Source organism: Diorhabda carinulata, chromosome 3 (assembly GCF_026250575.1).
Source record: "Diorhabda carinulata isolate Delta chromosome 3, icDioCari1.1, whole genome shotgun sequence".
Classification (NCBI taxonomy): domain Eukaryota; kingdom Metazoa; phylum Arthropoda; class Insecta; order Coleoptera; family Chrysomelidae; genus Diorhabda; species Diorhabda carinulata.
The window spans coordinates 21921193-21941653 of record NC_079462.1 but is presented as its reverse complement, the minus strand read 5'-3'; the positions used below and the strand labels follow the sequence as shown (position 1 = coordinate 21941653).

At 31.5% G+C, this 20461-nt stretch overlaps 1 protein-coding gene across 3 annotated transcripts in view; it reads left to right on the top strand.

Annotated features, from left to right (window-relative positions):
* Positions 1-20461, top strand: part of LOC130892068 (potassium voltage-gated channel protein Shab) — a 183166-nt gene that overhangs the window by 147182 nt on the left and 15523 nt on the right. The gene's annotated exons all lie outside the window — the stretch shown is intronic.

The window sequence follows — 20461 nt, the reverse complement described above, 5'->3', positions numbered from 1 at the left end:
CTCGCACTCTCTAGACAAGGGATGTCAACCTACGAGTCGCAAACCCCTAGTGGCTCTTTGGAGGTAAAGTTGCGGCTCCCCACTTCTATATGAAAAAAATGATAATTTATTTAAAAACAAAATGTTGAGTACCTACCAAAATAACTTATATTTTCATACAACATGGTTTAGAGTTTGGACAGCACGTATATATGGCAATAGTTGCAGAAGTTTATGCTTGATATCGCCAATATGCAATCGAAAGGCAATTCAGTCTATATCTTGCTTGAAGAACTAGCTTCAAAAACACATTCGAGCAATTCCCAATAAAAAAAATACTCTCACGTTCAAAGTGAATCTTCTAACATAAACGAGGTCAAAATTCAGCTGGATAGTGGATAGTTACAAATGCCATTGCTGAATATGAAAATTGAGATTTCACATAGTGAGTTGGAATAGGGTTCTGCAGTTGTCGGTAATTTGGGTATTTAACATATTTAAAAATTTATATATCACTTCTTATTTATGAGTTTAGGTTGAATTGTATTATTTTATGACTTAAAATACTATAAATCTCAAATATGAATTGATGATAATTTGAATAATAACACGTGATAGAAAACATGTTCATATTGGTTACTTCGTTTGTGACGTAGAAAGTAAGTAAGTGCCCTTTCAAACGCCATTCTGTTGTTGTGAAGGAAGGTAATTGGTTGTTTAGTGCGATTTGTGTTTTTGTAAGGGTTTTAAAGACTGTTCTAATTGAAATGATGGCCGAAATAGGATTTATCGAAGCAAGTTCGGACAATGTACTTAAGGTAGATGCATTCATGGTTGCTACGTTCTTTGCTAATGATCAATTATTTAGTTCGGCTGAAATACGTGGAGTAACAGCAGATACGTAAGTACTACTAACTAGACTTTCTTATAGTAACGTCATTATTACATTATTTGTTTGCTGGAACTTTATTGAAATGTAGTCATCAAGATGATAGCTTTGAAGGTTTTCTGTTGTTTTAATGCCAAAAGACGAGGTGTTTCAGGGAATGCCCTTTTCCGATCTTTCTGGCAATCCAATTTGGTTGGGACAGCAGTTTTTCTAAAATTTGTTTGCATTGTGTTGGTTCCCATATCATATAATTTTCTAAATCTGTTTCAAGCTACAGTAAACAATAACAATAAGTCAACAAATACCAATAGATAAAACTTACATTGAAATGGTCTTCACAAACATACTGGGCTGCCAGGTTTGACGCTCGCATAATCCCTTCTTATAGCTTGAAACCACTGTTTTCGTTGCTTTTCCTTTGAAGAGACTTGCATGAAAAATTTATTTGGTGTTTTTATACTACTGCTTGTACATTCTCGTGAAATGCACCAACGATACGTCATCTTGTATTCTACAAAATTGAATACTCACAGCCGTGCGAATGCTTTTTCTAAAGAATCCAACTCTGTTTAAAATGTATTTACTTCTAACCTCACTTAAGTCTGTTTACTTACTTTCTACGTCACAATGAGTCATGTGACAACAAATGAGTTTTGGAGCATCATTTAGGTATTTAAATTTATTTATTTTTTTATGAACTAACATTTAACAAAAATAAAAATAGTGTGTGAAAAACAACAATATACTTAACGTAGTTATGGCGTTTAGGCTCTCATATTTGGGGTACTTAACTCGAATACTGCAGCGAGGAAATGATGTCATGAATGGTGACGATATTCAAATCAGCATATTCGTGCAAACACGAATATCATTTAGAGTGCTTTAAACAACAAGGTATGAGGCAGATTTATTAAAACTTTTAAGAGGCATAAAAAGGCAAATTTATTACGAATAAATATTATTTCGTATTAAGTTTATTCCGAATAAAATATGTATTGCTCTTCTAAACTATTTTAGATTTTTTTTCTTTTTCTTCATACAAAGCTCTAGAGTGAATGCCAAAAACTCTTTATATGCATTAATACCGATTATTATATAATAACAGAAATTCAAAACAATACACGAAGGTCACTTTGCGGTAAGAAACAAATTTATTTGTTTAATGAAAATAAGAAGTTTGACAAACAAATTTGACCGTAAACAGGGCCCTTTAGCAATCTTTGCCATCAGATTCAACAATCAAAAAGAAATATTAACGTACATTGATTAAAATAGACTGTTTTGCCAATAAAAATCCAAAACATCTTCCATAAATATCAATTTTTCATTGAAAAATTATTAGATATCTTAGATATAAAATAACCAACTGTTAATGACACTAAAATTTCACCCACATACTATATACCAGATTATGCTACACTGTTAAAAATAGATTTTAATATTAAACATCTTGACATACTTCAAACGATAAATAATGAACATGATTACAACTGATACGTGTTCGTTCCGTGTAAAAAATCCAAAATAAAATTGATGTGAAATGCGTGGATGTGAAAGATTCTAATTGTGATTATTAAAATGTTACATTGAATAAAACGTATTGATATTCCAATATTAAAGCACTTACATAATAAACGATACATCAACAATTATCTGAAATGAGATACAAACTGAATTGAAGGAGTTACTTCAGCCGACAAATTAACGTGCCAAAATGTTTTATTTCACATGAAAAGATGGATTGTTAAAATGCGTGCTTCGGCACTTCGCATGCTAGATCAAAGATAAATTCTCACTTTCAGTTTGTCCTATTCCATTATTTTAGGAATCACCTTCATTTTTTTTATATGCTACTGATTTAAAGGATATTTCGTACAATTTATCTAATGTGCAAACTCTTAATTAAAATTCCATCATCATATTTTTTTATACCGTTAAATGGAACGAAGTTGATTAATAAGAATCCAAACACTAATTTCTATTTGCTGTGTTGTCCAGGTCACAGTTAAGAGTTTCATGTGAACAAGATTTGCACTCCCTACACACACAAAACACTCAACTAGAATAAGATATTTAGGCTCAAGCTACGGCTTCATATATATGTACACTACACAACAGGACTAGCAAAGGTACTTGTTTCCAATTGAACAACGTGTGCTTGATCAGCTTTAGCTGTTTTCATGCCATTTGCAATTCTCATTTATAATAAAAATTATTTTACTATAATCAGTGACATTAGAAGTATTGTAGAATAATTTCTTGATCTTCAGGCAGTTATACCTGATACTATATAGTCCTATTTGATCCTATGGCCTCTCTACAAACCGTGACTGCAGGTCACAAGATAGTCACATAAGAGTAAGAAATAGCCCTGAAAAGACAAAACTGTTAAATTAATGGTTGGGGAGGCTAGGTCATTTCTCCAAGAACATGACGTTATTTATTTGCAGATTAAAATCACATCAACACGTCGACTGCCAAGGCAAATTTTACAATTTAATTTAATCAATAAAAACAGTAATTTGATTACAAATTTATCATTAAAAGGTGTAGAAAATGTAGGCCTTTAAAAAAAAGTTTTATAAATTTTTTAGTAGTTGACTTATGTAAAAAAAAGTTGTTCGAAGAAGTTAATTATTTCTTAGTTGGCAGCTAACGTGTTAAATCTGTATGGAATGTAATGGGAAAGGGGCGGTTTAATAAGTAGAATTCCGATTGAAATCTTTAATGAAAACTACCAAAAAGGCTATTTCATTAATAACCTTTTTTTTATGAAATTAAACACAAAAACACTACATATTCTACTATTTTCAAACAATTATTTTTTATTTTGAACTAATATCAAGTACGAAACTATTATTATAAATTTAAATGATAAAAGAGAATGACAAATCGTACGATTCTGGCTCCAAATACAACATATATATCATAATTCCTGATTCGACCGGACGGTTTGTTAGTTTTTTGTAACAATAGGATTACTTTTTCAATATTTCCACGCTACTTGAATCAATTTGCATGGAAAACGGTTTTGACTGTTAAATTTTTGAACTCCGCTTTTGTTTGTGCAAATGACGGCTGATTTTAAACTGCCTGGCATTTTCACGCTTCATGCATTGACAACTTACCTACGCCAACCGGCAAATTTTTGCGATTTTCTAATTATTTTAGTGTGCAATAAAGCGAGAAATTTCGTGCTGACATAATAATCAATAATGATGAATTTTGTGAGATTAACTTATAAATATCGACATTTATTATTGTTATGTTTTAAATTTGGTGAAATAAAGTTGCCAGGGAAAAATAATTTGAAACAAATTGTAAGAGACAGATTTATTTAAATTAACATGGCACTTTCTCCATACATTACTAATGAGAAAAAAGACATTATTTTGGTGAATTGTGCATAAATTTAGAACAATTAGAGTTAGGTACATATGTATGCTATGATAGAATACTAAGTGTGCTATTTTATATATATTTATATATTTAATATTTCTACACCCCATTAAAAACTATAGTATAAATTAATTGAATAAAAAATATCACGATTAATAGTTGAATGCATACTAAATCACTCAACTAAATTGAATCGATACATCGGGATTAAACTTCTACGCAAACTCTTTTAGCAAAAAATTGAATATTTTCTATGTGGAATTCAAAAATGTGTGTTCCAAAATATGGCTTGTAATATTGAACACACTGTTTACACTACGACTATACCATACACTGATGACGCGCGTTTCGATAACCAAATCATCGTCTTCAAAGACCGAAAACTTGTTTATCGAAACGCGTGTCAGACAGTATAATTGTCACTGTTGGTGTAATGGTAGTGTAAACAGTGTGTTCAGTATGAATATCACCACTAGTTCAAAAAATTATAACTCAATAATGGCTGGTAATAATTTTAGATATAAGAAAAAAATTCTGAAAAATATCGTTTGCCCACTACAGACCGTATAAGTACTCACTCCAAGTGTTGAATGGATTGCTAAAAATAGTTTAGCTGAAATAGGTGTTAATTCGACACATTTCAGTATGAGTTCTATCATTCTATTCAGAGTGATATCTAGATCATTTTTTTTTCGCTTATATCACGTAGAGTATGAATATTAATTTCAAAAAAATATTCTTGAAGAGAAGAAAATTTATGTAGAAGAATGTTCTTTGTCAAAACAGTACCACCATTATTGATAAATTTTATTTAACGCTGAAAGTAGTCCTCCACGCATCATTGTTAGATTGCGAAAGCGAGTACGTCAATTGAAGAAATTTTTAAGGTACTTAGATGAATAAATTTTGGTTTCATCCAAACATTTCACGAAAATAACTTATTTGCATCAATGAAACTAACAATTTTCGTAAAAATTATATTAAGAGGATCCATTTCATATATAGTTTGAAAATATAGATATCACAAAAATAAATGAACAAATCAGAATTCATATTTAAGTATATTATTTTCTACATTATACAATCAAACATTATGAATTTTGATTAGATAATTCCATACGTCCATGGTTATCAATCTGTAACTTTTACAGAGACAACCTGTATAGTGTAAAGATAGCAAAAATGAATGTTTCAATCGATGTTTTTAACAAAAAGCTACTCTTCCTTAAACTCGATAAAATTAATGGTTCAGGAGATATGTAGATGTTTAGATCGTTTTACATGCCAAGGAAACCGTTCGCCATAAAAAGACATTCTAAATGGACCTTCAGAACGTCCGCAGTAGTTAGACAGGGATTCATCCTTTCACCTACCTTATTTAAAGTTTACAGTGAATACGTTATGAGAGTGGTGCTGGAAGAGTGGCAAAAGGGAATATCAGTTGGAGGAAATAGGATCAACAGCCAGCGCTACGCCGGCCGACGACACACCGATCATAGCGTCAACCATACCAGCAATAACAGAAATTATGACCAGACTGTTTGTTATCAGCAAAAAATATGGCTTAAAAATGAATTGATCCAAAACTAAAATAGTGATAGTTGATAAACAAGACAACAATTCTCCACAAACATAAGAAATTGTAGGCTACAAAGTGCTAAATAATTTTAACTATCATGGTTCCTTAATTACCAACACTGGGATATGCGAAAGCGAAATACGCCAGCAAGATCAGCGACTACCAAGTTAAATAGAATATGAAAAGACATATCTATCACGAAAACTCCATCTAGTTGATGCTCTTATTTTCCCCATTGCAACGTACGCGGCGGAAACATGGACTTTAAACAAAGAAGACAAAAACCGAATAGAGACTTTCGAAATGTGGATTCATAGACTACTCTTACGAGTATCATGGACAGAACACCGAACCAACGTATCCGTATTACAAGAAATTGGTCCACGTACAAGGCTGCTAACCAGAATAAAGCGCATATATCTGCAGTACCTGGGACATAGAGCTAGAAGATCAGGAACGATAGAACGGTTAATCATAGAAGGGAAAGTAGAAGGCAAACGCCCAAGAGGCAGATCTCCAACTAGATGGGTAGACCAAACAAAACCGTTAATAAATATGAGACAGCATCAAATTTGTTATTTCTTGGACATTTTGATATATTAATGCTTCTAAATGTTCTTGATTTTGGGTCTCTTCTGTTTTAAAATTATTTTTTTTTAATTATTTTTGGAATATTGATAAAAATGTTACGTTTCGACTTAACTTCAGTCTTCACCATAAAGATAAGGACTGAAGTTGAGTTTTCTCGTTTGAAGAGCGGCGGAATACATTTTGGGTTCAAACCCGAACGAGAGATGTTAAACTGCTTTGATGAAACGTAATAACGGCGAAACTAGTCAGTAGTTACACCCTCTCCTTGGAATTGCGAGCCATTGGGGATGTTAATATCGACAAAATGGTCGATTTACAACATGCTCTTAAGAGAAGTTGTAATTCAATATGCGTCAAGGCATTAGCCAGGAATTTGGTTGTTTTCTCCTTTGAGGAACTTGGTCCTTCTTTGATGTACACGAATAATTAATATAGGTCTAGTCCTAGTCCTACTTTTCGTTTCATTCCTCAATGCCCTTCATTTTATCTAAACTCATTTCAATTGTCACATTTAACGCAAATCGTTGCATACAATGTTACATTCGTTGATAAAATTAATTGGAATCTATTATTTATAAATGAATCTCACAAAACTATTGATTATTATGTATTAACTTTTATTAACAATATATACATTCGGCGAAGAGAAAATAGCATTATTGATCATTTTATTAGACCGAATATTGAATGCGTTAATGAATATTTAAATTGTTATTGTTAATATCTATAAATTAATTGATTTATGTATTCAGGGGGATATTAATAGTTAACGAGAAATCTTATGTTTATTCAGAAAATCGATAATAGCCAGAAATATGGAAAATAAGCAATTGAATTGTAATGCATGATAAACATTAAATCTGAATGACACTGCAGTAGCAGGAAACAAGAAGCAGTTGTTGCGAAAAACTATAAGTGAAATTGAATGAAGTGAGATTCTCTGAAGATCGTATCAGTTTTATTAGCATAGAAAAAATTACTACGAGGGAAGAATAATTTTTCGGAATTTGACACATCCGCAACGATCATTATATTATTAGATTCCGCCGGTTTCTGCTTTCATCTATTTTAATTTTACAAAAATCTGACCAAAACATTAGTTTCAATGCTCAAATAAAGAAACCTATTTTCGTTGTTAAGTAAATATGGGGAAAAAGGGATTTCCAGTTTTCAAAAACATTATACTTTAAAGGGAAACAATTTTAGAAATCGAGAAAATGTTTCGTAAATATTATCATGAAAATGTTTTAGAAGTAGTTATCTGTTTTTAAGCCATATGGATACGGATGATACAGAGCGCTTAAGCCCGTTATTCAAAGTAACTATTATAGAACGATCATAAAAAAAATACTTGAGATAGCCAAAGACTGGAATATGGATATATCACAGTAGATGAAACTTCGATATACATCAGAAAAAAAATACAGTCAAACTACTAGACTTGATTTGAGGGACATGTACGCAAAGAAGGCCAATAAGGTCTTGAACACAGTGTGTTGAGACTTTTTATTAATTATCCAAGGGAAACAAATTACTAGTCAACATTATGCTTTTGATACTCAACTTGGGAAAAAACTAGTGCATTGGTTGAAGAAAAGAGTTTTGCTTCATTAATGCTGTTTACACATACGACATTGTTGTACAGAAATTAGCCGAGCTTCATCACGAAATGTTACTTCATCCGCTATATTTAATAGTTAAGAGAAAGCAATTTCAGATAAATGAAGAGATAATGGTAGAGAAAAAGACTTGTTTTGCGAAAAATTATTTCTTCTATACTTTGAGAAAATTGAAAACTTACTGAACTGAGTTAAAAGGAGGAGATGTTGACTAATAAATATCCTAAGCCCAATACAAAATCCGGAGAATAGTTTATTTTTAAAATAAGTAAAAGTTGGGATGTATTATTTCTTTTAAAGCCTGTGGATATAAAAAAATTTTTTGTCTATATCGAGGATAAAGATTCACAAATACTTATAATTTTATAAAATATGGCAGGTTAAAATATCTTTGTATCTTTCCTTCATGTAGATAATGGGTCATCACATATTGCGCCATTGTTAATCTATATGGTAGGTATGATTACACATTCACTGTCTTTACCACCGCCTTACTCCAAGACTTTCTCATACTTTTGGTGTAACCATTTAAGAGTGTGCGCTGTTTTTGGTATTGAAACCATCGTTTTCAATATTTTTTCCTCGTTTCATAATATATTATGATACATTCACTTTACCTCGACAAATACCAACTGCTTGTGCAACCCTTTCCTCTATTTTTACCAAAGACATTAATGTCTCAAGATTTTGTGCCTCGACAGCATAATTTAAAATTACTCTTACATCATAAATTTATGCATTTGAAAACTTTTATTCAACAAGCGATTGAAAACCCATATTGGAAGTTGTTTCACATAATCTACCACGGCTTATAGGCAAGTTGAACAGAAACTTGGACAGCTTACTATATACTATCACGGTGGATGCTCATCCGAGCTCTCCAGCATAATCCCACCTAGACCATTATTTGCAAGACCTATTGGATAAGCAGACGTATCTGATGAACATTGAGTTCGCCTGCAAACCCTCAGAACGTCAATTTATCGTGACTCCTTTGAAGAAGTGTAAGCCTGTGGAATCAGCTACCAAGACACGTCTTTCCCAAATACTACCACCTACAGAAATTCAAGATCAATGATCACTGATCAATGATCTCCATAGGGCAGGAGTTTAATCACATACGACAATATAAATAAAAACGTTATGTTGCTTCGTGTTACCTTGCGTTGCTTCTCCCAACTTCCAATAATTGTTGGTGTTTACACCCAAGTCAAAGGAGTCGAAATGTATCACTACACTAGTAGGATACATAGGATAGTGTTGTGTGTACGCAACGCAGCGTGTGTATATGCGTCAATGTAGTTCTATTCAGCTGCAGCACATATTGCAACAGCTGCTGCTACTTGAACGTCCATGTTGTTAATTGCAAGCACTTGGAGAAACTGAGTTCGTCAAAGCTTCGTGGTGAGTAGCGTAGCGGATCATTAATGCGTTCCATAATGTTCACAGGAAGCCAGCGTAGTCAGATAACTAGTAACTGAGTTTTATAGAAATTTTTAATTTAATTTAATTCCAATACATTTTTAGTTTTTGTTTATATGAGAAAAATCTGTTTTATTATTTTTATTAATATTATATTTGGTCTAATGAAATGATCAAACTTAGAAGGTAACGAAAGCTAATGCTACGTTACAGGATTGTAATGGAAGATGTCAAGGAGAATGCATTCCACTACGTACCAATATCATTTAAGCGATAACGATTGATAATGTTAGAACTTCTTTACTCTTTATTTTATTACAGGTGAGTGCAAACAGAATAATCCATCATTGTCTGTGTGGCGTTATCGTTTCTATTAAAAATACAAAGATTAATAATAATATTAACAATAATTACAAAATGAACAAACTAACATTAATTAAAATTAATATATAATAATAATATTAGGTAAATTATGTGTGGTTCATAATGATATTTATAAATTTTGTATTAATGTGTTAATCTATTGATCGATACTAATAAATAATCGAAATATTAGAAGTTAATACTTGGGAAATTGTAATATCCCAAACCTTTTTATTCTAAATAACACACACCGCGCAGATGGTGGAACAAAATTCTCGTAAGAATTAAATGACATGCTTTTATCCATCGGCAAATGTCATAAAAACATCTTTCTGACGTCAAGGGTATGTGCACTAGAATATCCTGACAATGCGAAGGCAATGAATTCTTGGTTTTAGGATTAGTAGTTGAGAGTAAATGAGTATGAGTAAATCCAGTGTTAAAATGCACAAGTCACTTTTACCAAAATTATTATGGGCCCTTGATCGAATTGCAGACTTTTTCAAATTTGAGTTATTCCTAGACTCATCTATTTTCCACAATAATGATCTAGTAAATATTCATAACTATTATGACACTGAAATTGAGTACTTTTTCGAATTTGTGAACCATTTGAATCAATAGATAAACGTGTTTGGTGATATTCTGGAGAATCACGTAATAGGTCCTTATTTTTCCAATGGTTACTTGAATGGAATAAAATTCTTAATATTCTTGAAAATCACATTTCAGAATATCATGAATCATATTTTTTACATATAAGGGTAAAAATATGGCTGCAGCTAGATGCCATACCGGCACAGTAACAAAATTATTTAAATAGAAAAAGACACAGAGGAATGAAAGGTGATGGCAGGAGGCCAGCCACATCTCCAGATATGACTTTCATCAATTTCTTTTCTTTTTATTCCCACTAGAGAAACGTATAAAAAAACGTTATTGACTGCTGCTACTTCAATGACATAAAAGTAACGAACATCGTGATAATAGTTAAATTTCATTATCACAGTACTACTTCATGTAATGATAATGATTCTTATTGATTATCTCTTTCTATTATTAATTAAATTTATTCTAAGAACGTGAAAATTGAACACATTGAATTATTTAATTGGATTATCCAAAATAAAAATGATCCCTAGAAAGGTTTGTTGCACAATAGTAATTAACAGTAATTAGCATGCTTACTTTTTAAACACTTTGCACGATTTTTAGAAAAATAGTGTTTGGACAATTTCAGTTTATTTATTAAGAAAAATTATTTATGTTCGTAAATAAATTAATAATAATGGGTTGTTAATTAATAGTGCGATTGAACTTTTTATTATTCTAATTACACACACAATATGATTTTGCAAATTAAAATTGATCTCGGATGGGAAAACAATTTTTTCTGTACCAAAACATTACTAAATTTATATTTATTGAAAATGATGTCAGAAAATTGACATAAAGCAAAATATTTTCTCAAAATATACTGACTTGAGTAAGTCAATTCTTGATGCATATACGGAACGCGGTTAAATTATGGAACAAATTAATTATTTAGTAATCAACTCATTTTAGATAGAAGTAGTGTATAAAAATGATTACATAACTAGTTTTACCAAAATGTCGTAATAGTTGAAATGTGGATCTTCTACGACTTTATTTGCAAGGTTTTTTTCGTAATGTCAGTATCATAATCAACTGACTCATGCTAAGTAATTTGATTTATTTGAGGAACAATTTTTCACTAAACTGCAATGATAAATGAATACTGTTCAGCTCACAATAAGCAAATCGACTAATATATTCTTCTTTCACTTTTCGAATAACTTGAAGTTATTCGGTTGTGCAACTGCTATAGATTTTGCTTGTTAACTCTCAACTCTCAACTTTTAATTATAAATAACATATAGGAGAAAATCTAGAAGTGTTAGACCTTGAAGGCTATTCTATTGGTCCTCGTCTACCAATCCACCTTTTATGTGATCCAAAAACCGTGTATAATCCAAGTATACACCATCAGGTTGTAAGCATATACTAGTATCTGATAATTCAGGATTTGTTGGATAAATAAAGGTGTACTTGGTTGTTGTCGCCAAGAAATTGATTATCTGATGGTTTTAAGTATGTTGTTTTAATGATCCCGACCATACAACGCGATCCTGTCTTGGAATTAAAGAATTTCAGGAGGTTCACAAGATAATAGTACAAGTGTGTATAGGAGTTAGAAGATAAAGTAGGAAATTTGAAATTCTGATTTAAAAAACTAGCAGAAAATAGAGTAGGAAACTATTACTTTTGGGTACAGAAAGAAAAAATTCACGTCTTCAAAGACGTAAAACTGTTGTGTACACTATAGTGATTATTTTTTGTTGTTTTTCCTATTTTCAGAAGATGATGTAGAGAAAATTAAAGAAACTTGCCACGACAATGAGCGTTTCAGCTGACTAGTGGTAAATTATAGTAAATATATCCCGAAATATGTGCTCTGAACGAATACGTTAATTCGACCAACCATCAGATGGATTTTAATGCTACAAGCATTTTAATAACAGAACCACATCACAAAAAAAGAACCTTCCTAGAAATGTCCCAATTACAAAATTGTATAAACAAAAAAACAGAAATAAATCTTATTAGATTCAAATCAACCATTTAGACTGAATCCCAATAATACAACATCAATAATCTTAATAAAATATAAAATCTCTAGATCAGGTTTTATAGACAAAATAGGACTTAAATCCCCATAAGAGTAAACCTCCACTGGTAAAACAATCATCTGATCTATCAATAAGGGTACTAGAGGCGATCCCCCAACCTACCCTTTTCTCCAGTGTCTTTATGCTCTGAACCATATAAGGTTTTTTCACAGGCATGGTCTACATCTGTAAAACCTTTCTTATAAATCTCATACTCATAACTTTTATACAGAGATTTCAAAAATGTATTCTGTCTTTCTTCAAAGGAGAAAACTATGTGTAGCAGTATAAGGACGTTAATTTAAATGTATTGGGTGTCAGACGTATTTTTTTTAAATGCTGTGTGAAAGTTATAGAAACTGTAATTTGTAATTTATTCTGACGAATTTTGTTTGATTAATCTTACTAACTTTCACCAGTTTCGATTCTCATCTTACACATTGACCATTATCCTTATCTGAAATTTAGATAAAATGTAGTCTCATCAAAAAAAGTTTATTGGTTTTAAAGACGTGGATTACGATTACTTAAACTGTATACGGCGATCGGTCATCACCATTAAGATCTTTCCCTCTTTTTGTTATAATCTTTGAGAATCCGTAATATCGACCGTTGAGGTATTCCTGTGTTCGGTGTATTTAGTCGTTGAGTATTATGAGGATTATTTTCAACCCTTGATACCATCTCGAGTTTCACGTAAGGACGTCCAGCATTTTGAATGTATTTAACATCACAAGCTTATACCAGGTGTGGCAATTAAGTAACAAAACCAGCGCTTTTACAGAAAAAAAATGCATGCAGCAAAGGTTACGTATGTAGCCTGAAACCTACTCTTTCTACTGTTTGTATACAAACCAGTGTAGTCGTCGCATTCGTTTGTGTAGAGGCTGTTCTTTTTTTGCAAAAAAATTATCGACATAATAATATATTGTTGTGAAATTTCACTTGCAACTTGGAAAAACTGCAACTGAAACAAGCGTATGGCAATTAATGTCGCGTCCTCGTGTTTTTGAGTGGTTTAAGCGTTTTTTAGATGGTCGAGAAATGTTGAAGATGATTCACGTTTGGTTCGCCGTCGATAATCTTCTTCGATCTGACGTTCGTGTGATTTCTGAATCTATAAGAATTGAGAAATAATGTGTGCGGCAAATTTCACATCAAAATTTTAACATACGAAAAGTGTGCAAACTGGTGCTACATACGCCACTGTCCATTAAGAGGTTTCTAGACAAGTACAACATCCCAGTGTTAGACCACCCACCTTATTCGCCGGATCGTGCACCGTGCGACTTCGTTCCTAAGGCCAAATTTGCATTAACAGGAGCAATATTTGAGTCTGTTGAAGCTGTGAAGGAAAAATCAGCGCGCGTCCTTAAAGAACTGATATAAATAGATTTCCTGCACTGTTTAGAACAATGGAAGATTGGCCTGGAGCGATGTATATTAAAGGTGATAATGAATAAATATACATAATATCATAAAAAGTATTTTATCACCAGACTCGTTATTTGATAGTCACACTCCGTATATATTTGCTTCAATGTTACTGACTTTTGAGTAGCTGATAGTTCAGACTGGGTATATTACATTAAACAAATCGTATGCCTTTTGCTGAGATTTCAACATACTATTAGAATTGTCTTTGCGATTAATAGCAACTTGATTTTTGCTATTATGTTATACAAACTTTTTTAATTTTGTTCTTTTTTACTAAGAAAGAAAGCCTTTCAAATACTGAGTAAGTAAGCTGAAACATTGAACTACTACAATTTATTGTTAATAATTGTTAAAAATAGTAGTAAAACTAAAAAATAAGATAATTATTTGTTCACTGCTTATAAATAATCATTGACAAAATATGCAAAGTGGTCATTCAAAATTGAACTAATTGAGTATTTTCGGAAAAAGTGAATTGTTTGCAGAATTTGTTCAATAATTAAACAGCGTTCTCCTTATATTTATTATTGTTGTTGAATTATTGAGTTGATTTCTATTTTTTTATTTTATGTGTATTTATCATACAGAGTAAACTTTTTGAGTAGGTATCATTTCTTTATTTATACTCAAATATCAACGATTTTTCACTAAGGTGAGTATAACAAAGTTACAGTTGATATCAAAAAGAAAAAGATTACTCAACACCACATAAGTAAAAACTAGTTTTAAATTGATAATATATTTTTTCTACGTCCGTTTTAATATTCACGTTTATTGTTCATTCATTTGCATTCATAAAGAATGTAATTTGTTAATTAGTCAAAAAGCGTGACGAAAAGTACCGTAGCGACTCATTTTTTCACGTTTTTTCGTTAAAAAAGTGCCGTAACGTGTCATTTATTAACGCTATTATAAAATTGTTTTTTCAAAATAGTGAGCTGTGGGCTACTTTCTTTCTCATTCGTTCAAGAAAATCCGTTTTGTGTCTAATTAAAAGGAGTGTAGTTGTATTATTATTAGTGATGAGAAGTAATAGTGAAGAAAGTTTAAACTGCACACCAGAAGATGTTGTTGAATCGGCAATTGCAGCGACTATGAATCTTCTCCCTGAGAAATGTAGGGAACAGTATTTAAAGGAATATAAAAGAGTGTTACTGGCTTACTTTGAAACTTAATCCAAAATGTGGAAGTCTTCAACACTTTGGTCGACTTATTCAGAACTTAAAGGCACTCTAATGGTGAATAACGACGTAGACATCAGTAAATACTCGAAACTCATTGCATATTTGAAAAATAAATCAATTGGCAGTCAGCAAAAAATCTAAAACATTTGCCCATGAAGAAATGTATAAGTTTCTGTTGCAATCTCCAGACGAACATTATCTCATGTATAAGGTATGACATCAAAAAATTTTTTTGTAAATTTAGATATCTTTCAGGTTCCTTTAATATTCGGAATCGCAGAAGCTCTGCGGAGGGAGAAATTATGTAAAATGAAGTGTAAAGATATTAATAATACGAAAATGTTTTAAGTATCACAGTACTTGATACAAAAACTCATTGTTTGATTTACTATTGGAGAAATAACTGACAATAGATTAAACTTGGTAAATATTTATAAAAAATATAAAAACCAACGACTCACAAATGTCAAAAGAGATCATTTTTTTGCAGTATAGAAATGTAAAATAAAAAATCCAAGCTATAGGTATCAATACCTTTTCAAAAATTCCCTCGCTTATCGAAACATATTTGAATTTACCTAATCTAAAAAACTACACTGGGCATACATTTCGGCGTCTCGATTAGTTGATTCCGGTGGTGATATAATTCAACTAAAGAAACACGGTGGGTGGCAATCCAACACAATTGCGGAGGGTTTCGTACACGACTGAATAAAAAACAAAATGGATTCTGCAGTGAAAATTTTAACAGAAACAACTAGTTCGACTTCAAGCAATATTTTAAATGTTCATGATCCTACCACCAATCCAATATGTACTAATACAAATATAGACGATGCTATTTCTTTGAACTCGTTAAATGTTGCCAAATCAAGTACCAATAGTAATGTAACTTCTTCCCTTCAAATTAATTATGCCCACAGTACTTTTAATATTACTTTACAAAATAAAAATTGATAAAAATGTTGTCGAAATCTACGGACGTAGAAAATTTTTTGTATGAAACTCGTGAGTAGAGTAACTCCTTTTTCACTCGTAGGAATTGCCGTCCTACTCGTAAAAAAAAGGATTACTCACTTGTTGCCTAAATAACTATTAATGAATAGCTCATCAACTGAAACGGAAAGAATTTTGTTGTAGCTGTTGAAAAATCCAATGAAATAGTAGCTTTAATTTAAAGTTAAAGGTCTAAACATATTTCTAAAAAGTGACAAATGCTGCATTGATATTATACATATGAATTGTTCTTTGGGAAAAAATTCTTACATAGTCAAGTATTTCAAAAGCAGCTCTCAACATCTTCAGCTTAATTCAACTAAAAAGATAAATAGTTCAATCGTATGAAATATAACTGTTCAAATTTATGTATCTAACAAACCAATTCGTGCTATTTTGATCTATTACTTCCGCGTGGAACTCGTTTCCACTAGACTAATGCCGAAAAACCTTAATTATTTGGAAAACTATTGCGTGAGAAAACGAATAAATACCATTTCAATATTTATAAGCCATATTGTTACTGGCGATCAACCAATAGGTGAATAATTGAGAAAATCACATGAAATTGTTATAAACAATAAACTAATTCTCAAATATGACTTTTTTCGATTTAATTGACACAGATAATCAATTGTAGTATCAAATTAATTACATATTGTGCTTATTTCTTCCTCAATTTTATTAGTTACTATGTCGATTTCCAAATTAACTCGAAAGTTTTATTTCTTATTTAACGAAATCCATCCAAACACTATTTTTAGTGAACATTTGCACTTATTCAGTGCACGAATGCAGTTATTTTAGACAACGAATGCTATAGTTTAGCACAATTTAACATGAAATAATCAAAGCGCCTCAGCAACACGCGAAAACCTTGAATTTAGGAATTATATGCAATACGTACCTACTTACTTGATGATTTATTCACAAATATGTTCAAAAATTACCTTTAACGGAGGAAACAAGGTAATGAAGTCGTGGTTTATTGGTATAATTAAAACTGAAAAAATGAATTATTTACTGAAAAATTGTTAAAGAGCATTCAAAAGAATGCTGAAAATATACAATCAAATCAATATTTCCATCGTTAGTTTTTTAGTTCAAAATATTTTTGTTCGCCATTGCAAAGGCGAGAGAGAGAGAGGGCAACACGGGGGAATTTTTTATGGGATATGTTTTTATTTGTGGAATTACCCTAATATAGGAAAAATGTTCCTCTGCAGGGCTGACGTTGGAATGGTTTCTCTTTCAGTGTATGTGTCCGCTATCTATTGCACGTGGAATCGAATAACGGAGTTTGAAAAGAGAATCAAACAAAAAAACGGCTAGACAAAACTGCGGCATTATTATTTCAAATCTTCGACCATTTGGCTGAGTTCATCAAATTATAGGGAAACCGCAGAAAATCTCTAACTTCCACAGATGTAGTGTTGGAGTACGTACTCACCTAATAGCGATAGGAAAATTATCAAGAAAACAGGATGTTTTCTCGATATTTGGAATAGGTTATATGTAGTTTTTAAGTGGAAATATGGTTTCCTCTTGAGTTTTGAACGAAGGGGCTGTCTATTAGTCCATGTGGTGAAGAAGTTATTAGCACTTTAGCGTAGGCAATAAATATGGAGTTATAATGAATTTCAAAGTTCAGTAAATACATTAAAACTTTTATCCAAACTCTTGGAATTAGAATTTCTTGCGTCGTCAGCATTATCAGTTCTTACCTTGAAAATTGTTTCAGATTATTCTACTACTTTATTTAGCACATATGAAATATAGAACCTGTATAAGCGGAAACTGCAGAAGCGAGAAAACTTCATGAGCGACACAAAAAATGATGATTGATAGAAGTTTTAGGTGATTTTCCACATTTATAACTTTATGACAGTTTGGTACATTAGACCTTTGGAAATGAGATAATAACATTTCAACTTCAAATCCAAATCCAAAGTCGAATATTTTTGAAAAGGAAGATCAAGTATCATTGTTTTCACGAAGATACTAAACGTCTACAGAAAATTTGTTGATCATCAACATTTGGATTCAGTTGAGATGATCATTGAAGAAAGTGCGATTGAGAATGATTCCCTCAAGATGAACGAAAAATTGAAGTGATTTCATTAAATGATCAACTCAACATTATTACTAGTCCGAATCTACTATATAATAGTAGAAACCAAAGATTTATTAAAATTATGATATAGATAATCCAAGATTCTTGAACTAGTTATGGTTAGTGTGGAGGTTTAGAAAGGCAAGATAACCATATGTTTCAAAACACTATCTGGATAAAGTATATCCGTGGATCAAGATATTTTTTTATCAGTGACCTGAAAATTTACTTTCAAACAGAATATCATCAAAATGATGTTTATAATGCAGACGAATCTGCGTCATTTTTCAAGTATCCTATGAGCAAAATTTCCTTCAAAGGCCTAGAATAATCATGGAGTGTAATAAAGGAAAGAGTGACCAATTACTTCTCAATATACAAATATGGCAGGCACCGATAAAATACTGTGACCTAACTGTTTCAATTTTGTATATAAACTTGACCTTCTGACTAGAATAGCACTAGCAATACGAATACTTGGAACGTGAATCAGGGTATAATTCACGATGTTATCACAGAGAGGTTGAAAATATTAGACTTGAGAGTACCGAGCTACTATTAAACTCGGCACAAATAGTAGACGATACCACTTGGTCTTTGAATGCCAAGGTGGCGTTGCTTCAGAAAAAAAGGATGTTGATTCTAATGAGAAGAATAGTACAAACTTATTTACTGTGAAACAAAGACGAACAAGCAAGTTACTAGAAACAATACAGACAACGACATGTTTGCGAATGATACATTCATTGAAAAAAATTAATATGATAATGAAGACACCACGAGTATGGATCTAAAAAGTAAGCTGATTCCAAGAAAAGTTTTTTATGTACTTTCCCACAAAATTCTATTTATGTGGATGTTACTCCTGCAGCAAACCTTCTGAGCTACCTACTACCCAGTAGAATCTGTTTGAATCTAATGAAGTTGTAGAATCATACGAAGGCATCTTGACACCAAAGTAACAAGTCTTCGATCAAGCTCTTATATTCCACCTAGATATACTGACGATTTAGAAGCTACTACTAAACAAGAGAAAGATTTTGGTGGATAAAAAGGATTTCCTAAAAATGGTTCATTATTTCAAGAATTAGCTGAAATATTTAAGATTAAAATTATCAGTTCTGACCTCAACATTTACTCAACTTCTTGTACACTATCGTCAACTTGCATAATAAAATCTGACATAAATCTTGACTGTTGAATTGTGAAGATAATATAGAATAAGCCAGAGTTTCCCAAGCTTTTCTGTGGACTACCTTCAAGATAATACAAGCTTCAATACTGCTACTACATTTCAACCATATTCTCAAAACTTGTCATTTGTAAAGATCTATAAATAGACTTCACCTGGACTATTTTAGGAATCACTAATCTAACGATGAACATTTGTGTAGACCCTTATCGAGCCTTCCGTAGACATCTGGGGATTCCCCTGAACCACTTTGGGAACAACTGCTCTAATCAGACCTAAATCAACTTGGCCCTTTTGAACCCAGATTTAAGACAAATGATAATTATTAACGCCAATTTGGAAGTAGACTGTGCAATTGAAGTTAATTTAACAACACTTTTGTTAATTTCAAAGAAGGAACATTTTCACTAATATTACCGATTTTTCACGACAAATTTTCCATAATTTGAAAAGAGTACCAAGTCTAGCAGAACCAATTGAAAATTAGAATTGCTTTTTTCGTTATAAATATGGTAGTTTTTGAACATTCAATGTATATATCACAAAATAACAGAAAGCGTATGTTTTTGTTTTATTTCAATGATGTTCTTAGTCAAAGTTTCTAATAAGAATATTTATAATACGGAAGGTTCAATAAAACTTGAACTATCAAAAATTAAATGACAAAATTCATTACTTATTTCTGATATCAATATTTGAGAAAGTGATATGTTTCCATTTAAAAAAAAAAGAAAAATTGAAAAGTCGACTACAGAATACTCATAAACGTTATGGACTTTCCTCACGCATTTTTATTTGTTTTGATTTGACATATTTGACTCAAGAATTTCATAAAATGTTGCTTGAAAAAACTGTTTCTGTACTAGCAAAATAGAAAATAGAAGTCAAAACTCTTCAAAGAAGTGTAAAGTAAACTAAATGAGATACCATTAGTAAGATTTTACATTTAATAGAATATGTAGTTACTAAAATAAATACTTGCAATGGGCAACGAAATAAAACACTTGC